Below are 14,500 nucleotides of genomic sequence, written 5' to 3'. Positions count from 1 at the left end.
CACTGGTGATTAAAGGATTGGCTTCGACGATGACGCCAGGCTCTGACGTGATGGTTACTCCGTCGTTGATGGCCATGCCAACGACTTCCACGTCAACGAGGATGACAATGATGATGGTAGCTACTGTTACCACGTCGACAGCTTCTCCCATGATTATGACGACAGTCTCAACGACGATCCAGTCTACGGTGTCCCCCTCTTCGTCGACGGCTCACACATCGTCGTCGACGATACAAAATGTGGCAAATATGATTCGGAGACGCCGCATTACACCGTAGATGACTTCTCCCAAGAAGGCGACACCTCTGCCTCCTGCTCTCCTTCTAGAAGAAGAGGGTTCTGATGAAGAGGATGGACCTTATGGTGTTGCTGTTAGCCCATCACAGCTAAATGTGAAATGCCAGGACAGGTACTCGGAAGAGTACTATATGGTTCAGCAGCAGTATCAGCCCACGTTAAGAACTCAGGAGGATTATCAGCAGGAGATGGTCTTTATGCCTCCCTCTCTCATCAGACTTACAATTCATGCTATCAGATTACAGGCAGAGATTTCCTACATATTCTCTGTCCCCGGATGCTGTACAAGTACCAGCTACTCCGCTTGCTCATCCTGTTACACCCCAATTTCCTCCACAAAGATCATTGCCTGAGTTCCCCGAACCACACTGATCGTTGTTTTGGGCAAATGCACAGCGGTTTTTATATTTGTATTTAAGAAGTGGTTTGAACTTGGTTTTATGGTGCTCCAAAGGTGACGTCGAGGGTCCGACGGCGTCAGTATATCATGGGTTGTTTGTGGAGCTAGTGGACCACTAGTTCCATCCCTTTTAGGCACACAATTTCGTTGTCTTTCTAGTGAAAAAAGACTTCCAAACTTGTTTTTGAGTTAATTCATGGTCTCATTTAATCCTTTAGGTTGTTACATTCATTTTTGATTTCCAATCGTTATCATATGAATTTTGATCAACTTAAACTTTAGGCAATGTCATGTAGAAATGTCCAATGCATTTCGGGCATTAATAGCATGCCCTTCGTCAGGGAACAGACACTGTAAAGAGTATGTGGGTACACTGTTAGAATGTTGATTATGATTACACTTTGCAAACATATAACAATACATGCATGGAGTTATGAATTCGCTTACCAAATCATATGGATAAAAACGTAAACATACTAGATAAACCCCTAAATCCCTGATGTTATTGTGAAGCTTTAATGTGTGACTGTAAAAAATACCACAGCCAGTAATCCCTGTCCAGGATTATATATCTGACGATGACCAGGGGACCGCAACTGTTGCAGACCCCGACAAGGAGTGGGACGATTACATCATTCCGGATCTCGCTTCTCCTGATCCAAAGCCGGTGGATTCCCCCCTGCAGGTATTGGGGGTTTCCATAATCTAATGGAAAGGGCGTCTAAAAGATTCGACCTGCCCATACCAACGGTGCAGTCAGAATGTTTCTTGTATGACTATAAGTAGCCCTACAGAAAGTCAGTCCGAACCATCCCAATAGTAGGTCACGTCTGGGATTAGGGGCTGAAAGTGATGAAGATGCCAGCCATGGTAATACCTGTTCTTCCTCGTCTAGAGAAGAAATATAAGGCCCCCGACGATAGCCCAGCTTGTTTAGTCAGCCAACCTAAACCGGATTAGGTAATTTCTCAAGCGGCCAAGAGGAAATCTAAATATATGGCGGCCCCTCTCACTACACCTCCAGATAAAGAGGGCAGGCGTCTGGATATTGCCGGAAAGAGGTTAACTTCTATGTCTAGCCTCATGGTCAGGGCAGCCAATGCCTTAGCAATTCTTGGTTGGTATGATTGCCAGATGTGGTGCAATCTTTCCCCTTATCTGGACCAGTTGCCGGAAGATTCTAAGGTGGAAGCTAAGAAAATCCTCCTAGAGACGGAGAGAACCTCTTCTGAGATGATAGACTGTGCAATGGATATTGCAACAACGGCTCTCTGTTCCCTAGCGTGGGCTGCGTCCCTTTGTCGCCAAGGCTGGCTTTGTGCTACTTGGTTTCGGCCTGAAGTCCAAAATAAGATCTTGGACCGTCCCTTTGATGGCGAGGCGCTCTTTGGGAAACATATTGATGATGCGCTTCAGGATATAAAGAATGATACAGAAACCGCAAAATCCTTAGGGACTTTACAGTACCACAAGGTCCCCTTCTGTGGGGCTAGAGGTGGAGGCCTTCCCTCCTACAGAGGCAAATTTCAACAACAGCGTTATTCCTCCTACTCAAGGGCCTCCCAATCATACCAGCCGCAATATACTCAACGGCAGGGCCAATCGTCTTCCTTCTCTCGTTCAACCTCTAGAGGATGACGAGGGCGCCAGGGGAGGGATTCATCTAAGCGCCAGTAGGGGCTTGTTGGCTCTTCCTACTGTTCCTTTGTCCCCTGTAACATCAGTGGGGGGGCAGGATATCCCAATGCTTCCGAAGCGGGCCACTGATAATTTCAGATCGATGGGTTCTGAATATAGTTCAATTTGGCCATACTCTGGAATTCCAACATCAACCACTATCCAAGCCCCCTCGTGCCACCGAATTCAGACATCTTCATCTTCTATGTCTAGAAGCCCATCAACTACTCCTCAAAGGAACGATAGACACTGTCCCTCTCTCTCAATTCAATGGGGAGAAGGTTTCTACTCCCGGTTCTTTCTAGTTCAAAAGACCGTAGAGAAATGGTGCCCTATTTTAGATCTGAGGGAGCTCAACACCTATCTCATTAAGCTCTCGTTTTGAATGGTCTCCTTACAGGACATTCTGCGGCTCCTCAATCGGGGAGATTACATGGCCACTCTGGACCTCGAGGACGCATACTTTCATGTCCACATCCACCCAGCCCACAGGAAGTTCTTACGTTTAACAGTAGCCAAGAGCTGTAGGAGAGTGGGGTCTGCAATCCTATGGTCACCCCCGATTTTTGCTTTTTGCTTCACTGGTTTACGACTTTCCATGGCTATGGGCCTGCTAATCAGACCCACAGCCTAGCTGTTCTCTCTCTAAATTGACATCCATGTACCTTAGGTGCATTTACCAATTGGTATTGGGTCACTCTTTTAAGTCCTTGTACAGTGTACCATAGGTACCCAGGGCATAAGTGAACCCAAGGCCTACCAGGGGCTGCAGTATGTATTATGCCACCCCTGGCTGGCCATCCAAATCTGACACAACTGGCTGATCAATCAGCTGGGGCAAGGTGGTGTAATCACCCTTTGCTTTAGATATAGTATACCTATATCTAACCCTAAAATGGACACATATACTCCTATAAGTCACTCCTATGGCAGGCCTTAACAATCCTGGAGGCAGAGTGCTTGGAATTATGTGAGATGGTGCTCTAGCATGAGCTGAGCCTGTCTGCAGCTTTCGGAACCAAGTCCTTTAGCTGTTTCCATGATAACGCTATACCATATACTCTTAAGTGCAATATAATCATCGCGGTTATTGCTAACTTTGGCATAGCATTATCAAAACATGTTGAGTAAGGTGTCATACGAATTGGGATACTACCCCCTCGCCAATTCTGGCGACAGGGGTAGCATTCCACCCTTTTAGAGGGACACGACATGTATGTAACTGTGAACCCCGGTTAAAGTTAACTCGAGCCTCAGCATTACAAAATGGATGCTGCCACCGTAGACACAAGTCTGACCTCCTGCTGCTGAGTCCTTCCAGCGAGGGAGGCCTGGACAAAGGGTTTCCTGCCTTGGGAGGTGCTAGCACCACCCCAGACAGGATTTTGTGTATTGGATAGCACAGGGCTGAAAGGAATGAGACATGCCTGGGGCACACAAGGTGTCCCTGTACATACACCGGTTCAAACCAGTTGCTGGGGCACTCCAGCCCCAGCTCTGGCGCGACACCGGACAAAGGATAGGGGGTATAACCACCCAACTTCCTGGTCCCACCCACAGGAGGGACCTAGTCGTAGTACAGCCCCCTTTAGGAGAATAAAGGTAGGAGCTGGTCCCATTCCACATTAGATTAATCCTGACTTGAAACTCTACAAGAAGAAACTCTGGACTTCGACGTTCTGCTCCACAGAAGACTGAAGAAATCTCCCTTGTGGGCAAGAAGTATCCACCCTGCACCAGCAGGCACCATCAAGCGTCCAGCGGCTTCACTTAGTCATCTTCCCTCGAGGATCCAGACTTCAAAGCCCGACGAGACCCGGATTCCCAGACCTCTCTGACCTCAACTCACATCTGCAGCACAGCTGAGATCTGTGGGTGCGACGAGACACGTGGGACCTGCCATCTTGGACAAACTGCACTTCGCTTCCAGCACGACTTCTGAGGTAACCTCGACGAAGTGCTTTGGGGACTGAGAAGCGCCAGCCCCGAGCAGCTCCTGCACCGTAGACCAGCCCTCCAGCTTCCACGAGATCTGCGTGGGACCCTTCTGCCTGTTTGCTGCTCGACGCGTTGTGTGGTCACTTGCTGGATGGCTAGTGGCCTCCTAGACGACGATCCTTGAAAACTACAGCACTGGTCTGGTTGCTCCAGACTGGCCCCTGCTTCCTTCCAAAAGAGAAGTACCCCGGACCCTCCTGGTCCGCACCAGACGCCTTTTCCACTCATCGCATGGGTTACCTTTGCCAAGACCTGTTGACGCCGAATCCGGATCCAACACTGCCGACAGCGAGAGCCTGCGCGGGACAGCTCGTGCCTCCATCCTGGTCGTCGAAGACACCTCCTGGTCCACGTGGCTGCAGAGTCAAGCGTCCACTCTTCACCTGATCGCGACGACGACATCTGGTTCCTTCCTGGTTCCACTTCAGTCACTGGCTAGTGACTTTGAACATTGTCCCCTCTGCTTTCAGGTCTCCATCTTCCTCGATCCACCCTTGGATCGCACCGGACATCTTCCTTCTGGCCGCCTGCAGCATCTTTCCTTCCAGGCTCCATAGACTTCAACGCGGAAACCCGACACACTTTGACACCAATGCACCCGCAGACCGTGGGTGAGGTAACAAGAGCATTTTGGTGCTCAAGGGTAGAGTGACTCTCCTAGTGTCCAGATTTCCAGCCGTTTTCGTCCTAGCTAGTCGGAACTGTCTAATACTTACCTTTTCGTAATTCGTACTGTCCATAGACGTTGTTACGCATCCCGCGTGTGAGTTCACACTCTGCACACGCGCTCCGAGGGCCTCCTATTACTTACCTCTGGTCAGGATAGTGTAGTCCCAGCGAACCTACAGCCTCTGGACAGCTCTATTCCTTCTATTGATTTCCTTATACCATTTACTTAGTATATGGTTTGTCGTGCCCCTAGCGCCCCATTGTAATTTGTGCGATTTAAATGTATTTTTCCTAAGAGATTGTCATGTGCTTAGCCCTATGACCTTATAAAGAGTTCAGAGGTGTATGTTAGTTAATAAATATCTTGTTTATTTTCATAACAACCTGTGTGGTGTCTTTTCACTTGGTATTCAAGGGGTTATATGTGGTAAAACAGCTGGCTTCACATGCCAAAAGAGTTTAGCCTAAGACTGCTTTGTCCATGCTACCATTAGGATAGCTGGTACAGAAGGTTGACTAACAACCAATCACCATAAGGGTTGTTTGGACTGATACAAGGTGATCACTAGAATTAGTGAGCATCATATTTCAGGCCAACTTCTCACAAGAGCCACTTTCAGTTCAAGGTTCTGCCTTTCGGACTCGGATCCGCACAGCGGATTTTCCCAAAGGTGCTAGCCCCTGTGGCAGCTTTTCTCCGGAAGCAGCAGCTCCAGGTCTTCCCTTACCTGGACGACTGGTTGCTAAAAGCTCCGTCTCATCACGCAGCGGAGAAATATGTCAGGTCCTGCACAGCTTTTCAATCAATTGGGGCTTCAGCTTAATGCAGAAAGGCCAGTTCTATGCCCGTCCAGATCAGCCCGGTTCATGGGGGCCAATCTGGACACATCTCGCTGCAAAGCGTTCCCCTCAAGGGAAAGACAAGCAAAACCTATAACCACGGTTCGTCGATTGCAATGAAAAGTCTCTTTCAGTTTGCCTCTACAAGTCCCTCCTCTAGTCAATATCGTCCTACATTCCTCTAATTCTCCATTGCAGGTTACAAATGCGCCCCCTCCAGGAGCAACTGGACTTGCAGTGTCACCATGCATGGTGGACAAACAAGGACAACATCTGATAGGGTCTCACCTTCATAGTCATCCCAGCTCCTCAAATTACAACAGACGCCTCACTGGAAGGCTGAGGAGTGGTCTTACAAGATCTTCAAGTAAGCAGCCGCTAGCTGCCACAGCATCGTCTGCTTCACATCAATCTGTTGGAGCTCAGGGCGATTCGTCTCGCAGGCCTTTCTTCTGCGGATAAGACAGTCATCCGTCCAGGTCCAAACGGACAACACGACAGCCATGCACTACGTTAACAAACGAGGGGGTAAAGGTCTTGCCGGTTATCAAAAGAGGCTCAGGCAATTTGGAAATGGGCAATACAATAGGAGATATCGCTATCAGCGGAGCATCTTCCAGGTGTCCTCAACAAAATAGCGGACACGCTCAGTCGCCTGAAATCTGTAAGCCACGAGTGGGAGTTAGACCACTCCACTCTGGTGCAGATTTTCCGACTCTGGGATGCTCTGCCCATAGACCTCTGCCACTCCGTAGAACAAAAAATGCAGACTCTACCCAAGCAGGCTTCACCATCTGGGATCGTTGGGGAATGCGTTTTCGATGGCCTGGTCAGACGCCTTAGTTTTCGCTTTTCCTCCGATCCCACTGATTCCCACACTTATCCGGAAGCTCAAGGCAGAACCCTGCAAAATGATTTTGGTGGCCCCGCCAGTTTTCGTTAATTGATTTTCTTCTCCTCTGCCTGGACCGTCCAGTTCATCTGCAGCCGATTCCTTACCGGCTGACTATGTCCCAGGGACAAGTTGTGCACCCGGATCTGAGATCTCTTCAGTTATCAGCGTGGCTCCTGAGCACCGAGAATTTCTAGATCTAAATATCTCGTCAGAATGTAGAGAGGTACTTTCTCAGGCTAGAGCCCCAAGTACAAATAAGACATACCGGCTGAAGTGGAAACGTGTCTTGCTTTAGTGCTGACAAGAAAACATTCTTCCCTACTCTTCTGCACCTCATGAAATTCTGCCGTACATTCTTGCATTGGCAAGATCAGGTTTAGCTCATTCATCCATCAAAGTAAACCTTGCTGCCATTTCTAGATTCCGAAGGACTTCCTCTGGTCCTTCCCTCTGGTCGGCAACAATGGTGAAGCAATTTCTTAAAGGACTTTTTAGGGTTTTCCCTCCAATCAAGCCTCCACCGCCTCTGTGGCAGCTTAACTTGGTTCTTACTCAGGTCATGAGGCATCCTTTTGAGCCTATTCATAGGATGGACCTTAAATTCCTCTCATGGAAAGTAGCCCTCCTTCTCGCCTTAACATCTGCCAGAAGAGTGGGTGAGCTTCACTCTCTCATTGTTCAGGAACCGTTCCTGCAGTTTAAGAAAGAGACTTTGATACTGCGAACATATCCTAAATTTATTCCAAAGGTACCTTCAGACTTTCATTTGAATGAACCAGTAATCCTCAAGGCCTTCTTTCCTCGGCCTACTACTCCAGCAGAGAGGTCACACCACTCTCTGGACATTCAACGATGTTTGAAGTTCTACCTACAGCATACCAAGCACTTCAGAAAGTCAACATAGCTCTTTGTGGCATTCAGTGCTCCTCATAAAAGGCTTCCTCTTTCAAAGCAGGGTATTACTCGTTGGATTGCCAGTGCTATCCAATATTGTCACCAAGTAGCTGGCAAGCCCCTTGAAGGGCGGGTCCGGGCTCATTCTACGAGAGCTATGTCTTCTTCAGCGTCTCTCTTTGCCGGAGTTCCTACCAGGGACATCTGCAGAGCAGCAACCTGGAGCAGTACCCATACCTTCACAAGGCATTACAGCTTGAATTCCTAAACGCGTAGTGACGCTGCAGTGGGACAAGCAGTCCTGAGGAACCTCTTTCAATGAGTGGTGAACTTTCCCTTCTAACCCTCCTTCCTTCTATTTGCTTACGCAATTCGTACATTTTGCAAGTCTAGATGCTTATTTCTGATTCTTCTCTTATGTTGAATAATGTTCTATTGCCCATTGACTGTGTGAGGTTAGTATCTGTACTAAACATGATGCACCTTTCAATGTATTATAAGATTGTATTGCTTCACAAAATGTGTGTTCTAACTGCTAGCTAAGCTGATACAATCAATGGGAATCTATGAAAGTTCCAATACTGGAGTAAGAAAATAAGTTACTTACCTGTAACTTTGGTTCTCCAGTATTGGTAACTATCATAGATTCCCATGCGCCCACCCTCCTCTCCTGGGAAAGCTCATACTTCAGCATCTTCTGTTGTACTGTTACACCACGGCTATTAAAATCTGGGCTTTGAGACTCTCTCAGGAAGGTTCCAAGGGGTGAGGCTATTCTGATTGGCTGTTCATTTTATTTGGTCTCTTTTACAAAAAGAGGTGGAAATCCTACAAAACTAAAATGGGCCTAGGCCAGTTCTTTTTTGTACTAAATTCTATGGCTATTTTATGTATACAGAGGACTCCCATCTCGACGACGGGGAATGATACAAGCAATGGGAATCTATGAAAGTTACCAATACTGGAGAACCAAAGTTACAGGTAAGTAACTTGTTTTTTTACTTGCCAGGCCCAAACCTTCCCTTTTACTACATGTAAGGCACTCCTAAGGTAGCTCCATGGGTGCGGTGAAGTGTATTTAAAAGTTAGGGCAGGTACTGGTGTGTATTACCTGTCCAGATAGTGAAATTCGGCTACTTCTGTTCTTCGCTGTTGCAAGGATTCTCGCCTACAAGATCTCATTGGAGATGCCTTGTAACCTCTTACATGTGTAACTTCCAATTGGAAAGAGATAGCGGTTTGGAGTTTGAGGTCCCTGAACTCACAATTTCAAAATACTTCTTTTAGTGAAGTTGATTTTTAGATTGTGTGTTTGAAAATGGCACTTTTAGAAAGCGAGCCTTTTCTTGCTTTACCATTTTGTGCCTCTGCCTACCAGGTCTGAAGGATGGTCACAGTTGGGCTGTTGAACATTCATTCTAAACAGTCACACAAACGGAGCTGAGGTGTACCCTGCATATCCTGATGGCCCATCACCAGGCTGATGGGCCTTCCTAAGCTAGAGTGTTTAGAGGAGATGTCACTGACGACACTTGAATAGGGCTGTGCCTGTCCTCGCGCAAAGCTGCCTCCAAACCCCCCCTTCAGCCCTCTGTAGTGTGTCTGGAGCCAGGTCAGAGAAAGGCATGGCCTTGTGCAGTGCAAAGATTATTTTTCTGTAAAGGCAGAAACTAGTGTAAGTACATTGAAAAATGTGGAGAGGGAGGAACGCCAATTACTTAAGCCCATGGTCAGAGACCACTACTTGACCATTACCCGCCTTACTATACAACCGTACCTTACCATCGTCAACATCCCCTTTCATAGGTGGCTTCTGGTGAAACTCCGGTTTAATCAGATTTACACAGTCCTGTGTGACAGTCAAGGCTGGTATAAGGAGGAGGACGCCCCTGTCTGTAATTGCGATAACTTTTCTACGCAAGATAATATGCACTTTATGTTGTTTTGTAACTTTTTTATTGCGCCCAGACAGAAATACCTGGTTCCATTACTGGAGGGCAAAGCCTTCCACCAGGCAAAACCTGCCCTCCTGTATCTCCAATTATTGGACTCTGCTTTGGCTATGTTTAGCGTGGCCAATTATCTTGTTGCTGCTGTTAGGATCAGGAGGAGAAGACTTAAAAATGCAACATTAGGGTTTTGTACAGAAGACTGAAATGGAAATGTTGTTTATATCCAAAAAATTTCTTACTGAGTATTTACTCTTTTATGCTGTATTTTTATACTGTATATTAATTAATTGCTATTGATGTTTTCTCTTATCATCTTTTATACTATGAACATGTAAATACTATTGACTGATGATTTGTGTAATTCCTCGTGAATTTGTATTGCCCTTATCTTTTTGTGATTGTAGAATGCTTTTATGATTTTTAACTAAATCGAATAAAGTGGTTTTGACTTGACTTGACTAGTGTAAGTACTGGATCCTGTGACACAGTAACTTCAGAAAACGTCTGGGCTAAGGGGAGATTCTGCAAAGATGAAGAGCTGGAGAAGCTGTAGGAGGGGAACTGCCACTCTGCTTGTTGCTGTGTTGTGTTGGACTACTTCTTGCTGCATCTGTCTGGAGAATGGAAGGACTAGGCTTTGTTTTCATCTTCCTGTTTTCCAAGGTTCTCCAAGGGCTTGTTTGTGCTTGCCTCCTGTTAAGATGTCTCGGTTATCAAAGACTTCACGCGGCAGCCCCTGAACTCCTCTTCTGAAAGTTCTGACCTGCCAAGTAGTGCCAATTCCAGTTCTGGGCCCCTGGAGGTGGCTTCTGCTGCTTCAGCGCCTGTTTTTCCCACGGCAGGCTTGCTGTGTGGTTGAAAAACGAACATATCACCGCGGTGTGGCAGCAGAGTCTACGCAATGCCTGTTGTGCGGCTCCAAGATCGCCCCAGTCTGAGTCCCGAGCATCGTGTCTCCCACGTCCAAGACAATAACTCCGACTCTGGCCTGCTGAAGATTCGACGCATCACCTGATCATGTCTGTGAAAACCGTTGCAGCACCTGTTTCGCCGCCGTCGCATCAACCCCAGTGCGTTTGGATTTTCCACACATTGCACCTGTGCGCTAAGTTCTCCATGTGGCCCCAGCAGTAAGGAACCAAGGCTGCATGTCCGGATATTGATGCATCACCTCCCCTAACAGGAACTGACGCATCATCTCCCTTGACAGTAATGAACCAATGCATCACCTCCCCTGAACTGCAGTAAGGAACCAAATCATTGCTTTGTTATCCAGTGCCTCACCTCCCCTGCGCCTGTTTTCATCTTTTAATTTTGACGCATCGCAGGCACTTAGTGCTAAAAGAGATGCATCCGTAGTTTTCTATGATGGAACTATTTTAAAACTTTTAAAAGTGATATCTTTGCTTATGTATGTTGGATTTTTGTCTTTTTGGCCATGTTTTACTTGAATAAAGATTGGCAGTTTTTCTAAACTGCTGTGATAAACATTTGTAGTTTTTTCACTGTATTACTGTGCTGTGTGTTTATGTACAAATGCTCTACACATTTCCAATGAGTTAGGCCTGACTGCTCATGCCACACTACCCAGGGGGTTATGTTATGTTATGTTATGTTATGTTAACTGTGTCTTTTATAGCGCTCGGCTACTCCACGGAGTGTCCCGGCGCTTTTATTTATAACCTGTAACAGAAAACACAACGGGGCAAATGAAAAAGAGACCAGAGATTATCTCAGGTGTGTAACTTCCTCACCCTGACTAGAAGGAAGGGTCCCTTCTTCGACACGGTGCCAGCCATTGCCAACTATAGAACCTCTTTTCTAACACTCACAAGAAGCTGCACAACCAGCCGGACCACTACAAATTAATACCACCGTTCTCCAAGCAGCTAAGTCTTGCGATTTGGTATCTCTGGTCTTAGATTTTGACTACATCAACCTACCTCCAGAATGTTTGATCATACTTAAGAGGCTGCAGACCTACAACAAGAGCCTGCTATGCAGCCAAGTGGAAGGGATTTGTGAATTACTATTCCAAGGCACATCACCTCCTTTCAGGCAGCCGTCCAAGACATTGTCTATTATCTGCTTCACTTGAAAACATTGGGCCTCGATTGCACGCATATTAGACTCCATTTAGGCGCAGTCGCTGCTGACTTACAGAATAGGGAACACATTCCTCTCTTCAGGGTTCCAGGCAGTAAAACCTTTATAGAAGGACTTAGAAGTCATTCTCCCCAAGGTACCGCCTGTATTTGCTGGAAGCTCAACATAGTTTCCACCAGATTTATTTGCCCCTCTTTTAAACCACTTAACACATTTCCTTTGCAGTTCCTTTCCTGGAAGACTGCTTTACTAGTAGCGTTTGCCTCTCACAGGCGTTTGAATGAGCATCAGGCTCTTACCCAGGAAGAACCCTGGAAGAACCTTTCTTCCAAGTTTACGCCAATTTACTAGTCCTTAGCACAAACCCCAGAGTTCTCTCCAGGATGGTTTCTTCTTTGCACCTCAACTATTGAACATCCAGTCCTTTGCAGAGAGGGCTCTTCACACACTAGAAATCAAAAGGGTTCCCATATATATGTGCACAGGAGAAACCCCTTTCGTAAAACACAGCCGCTCTTTGTCTTGTTTTTCAAACCACACAACGGCTGTGCCTTTCTAAACCAAGGATAGCATGCTGGTTGGTCAAATGTATACAGACCTGTTATGCCAAAACACATTTGCCTGTCTCGCAGACCACACTCTACTTTCAAAAAAGGGGCCTCTGTGGCTTTCTTAGGTAGCATCCCCATAGCTGGAATCTGCAAGGCAGCTACCTGGTCCAGTCCACACATATTCAGTAAGCATTACTGTTTGGATGTCTTAGCATGCGGACAAGCTAACATTGGCCAGCTGTACTCCGTACACTTTTCCAGTCCTCTGCAACATACTTCAGCTACCCACTGCTTAAAGGAGAACTGCCTTACAGTCTATTCATAGCATGTGTATCTACAACTACACATACCACAAATTACATTTTTTACCCTGCCAGCATGTATTCGTGGCATGGAGTGTTGTAGATTGACATGTGTCCACCCTACTCTCTGGAGCCCTTTGGTTCTGTCATATGCATTTCTTTCTTCATTCTTCGCATGGCAATCTTCTATATCTCTACGCTCCATTTCCATTCTCACCCACAATGCAGGAAAACAACCTTTAACAATGGCCGCGAGGCAGGCAGGACTGGAGGCACTCGTTGCGATCCAGAGCAAGAGACCCGTTACAAAGGTGGTGGTATGCCCAGAAGTATTTTGCTTAACTCGGAAGGCAGTTAGTATGGGACATTTTCTGTGCCTAACACAATTGAGAAAGCTCCAGAGGGGCGAGGCAACGATAGGTAGCATGCCAAAGTAAAACATGTTGCACATGTCCAAGCCCAACACTAGAGGGCAGGAGCAAACACAGCAGTGAATCTACAGCAGTACATGCCACGGACACATTCTTATAAGGCAAGTAACATTTACTTTACGTAGGGCACTGGGACATATTTGTGACCTGGTGTGGTATCCGTAAGATTGACCCTTTGCAGGCTTTGCTGTCGGATGCTCTTGTGTTAGTTTTGTCTTTGACCAAGCAAGGTTTGCAGTGGGCACTTCAAAAGGTAACCCTGGGCGTAGTTCGCGGAGTCTGACTCCGCGGAGCTACGCGAAGACGCACTTGCACTCCGCGAACTACGCGTAGCTCCGCAGCCATGCGTAGTTGCTTGCTAGACCCGTTCGCCCGCCGTTTTTCGTCTTCGGGAGCGCGGTGCGCGTGTTCGGGGCGTTGCCTGCATGCTCGGGATGGCTAGCACGCTAAGTTACCCAAGAGGATTGTCCCGCCCGCTTGCGTTCCCTTATTTCCTGTTCCGGGTCACAAGTAACGTGTTCGGGTTGTGCAAGACATGTTCGGGAACTCATCTTCTCGTTCGCTCTACAAAAGTGCGTGATCGCGCTAAATATCGCTCGATCTTACCAACAAGCATCCTCGCGCGTCCTTATGACGCTATCGTGCATCCAAATGACGTTATCGCGTTTGCACGGAATTGTGCGGGAGGGTTTACAAACATGGTGGCACACGCGACCGGGAAAAAGCAAACGCAGAACCAAGGTAAGCCATTGCCGCGCACGCGATAATGTTATTCAGCGCGCGAGAACTACGCTACGCACCGGATCGCGGAGTAATAGACAGCTACGCGTTCTCCGCGGAACGCGGAGTTGCCGAAACTCGGCGAACGGAGCATAGTTCTTCGCCCAGGTTTATCAAAAGGTTGTTTTCCGGTCCTCTTTTAAATCACCTGTTGTGATGAGGCTTATAAAACATTTGACACATTACCTTCCAAACCACTGTTGATGCCATAGTGAAACTTTAGTTTGGTTTTAGTGTTTCTCTTATGCAGGGACTTTGAGCCGATGCACAGGTGTTTGATGCATCTCTTTACTTGGAAGACAATCTTTCTTACTTGTGACTATTTAAGCTCATCGCATGAGTGAGCTTCAGGCACAGTTGGTGTTACTTAGTGTTTGGAAGTGTAACGAATACTCTGTAATCTGATTAGTAAGACTTTCAGAGATACACATTTACTGATCTTTTCCAATACATTTTTATGTATGACCATCTAATCAGAGGTATCCACCTGAAAGGAGGAGGATTGTCTTGCATACTGGAATTATCTGCACTTACATCTCTTATACTCAAGTTTTATCTAACCATCCTGATGGAGTGAAGGAACTAAGGAGTAAATGCTATCAGGCATGCAGGTTAGATCCTGCGTGGGAAATGCCCGCATGGTTCCCTTTCCCTCTGTCTCTGATGCTTAGACCGTTTAATCACACAAAAGGGTATCAGAGGCGTATG

The 14,500-nt window shown here is 46.9% G+C and overlaps 1 protein-coding gene across 4 annotated transcripts in view; it reads left to right on the top strand.

Annotated features, from left to right (window-relative positions):
• Positions 1-14,500, top strand: part of ICE1 (interactor of little elongation complex ELL subunit 1) — an 868,698-nt gene that overhangs the window by 276,134 nt on the left and 578,064 nt on the right. The gene's annotated exons all lie outside the window — the stretch shown is intronic.

This window comes from Lissotriton vulgaris, chromosome 4_1, assembly GCF_964263255.1.
Source record: "Lissotriton vulgaris chromosome 4_1, aLisVul1.2, whole genome shotgun sequence".
NCBI lineage: Eukaryota > Metazoa > Chordata > Amphibia > Caudata > Salamandridae > Lissotriton > Lissotriton vulgaris.
Note: the sequence above shows the minus strand (reverse complement) of the source record. Positions and strands in the feature narration are given on the sequence as shown.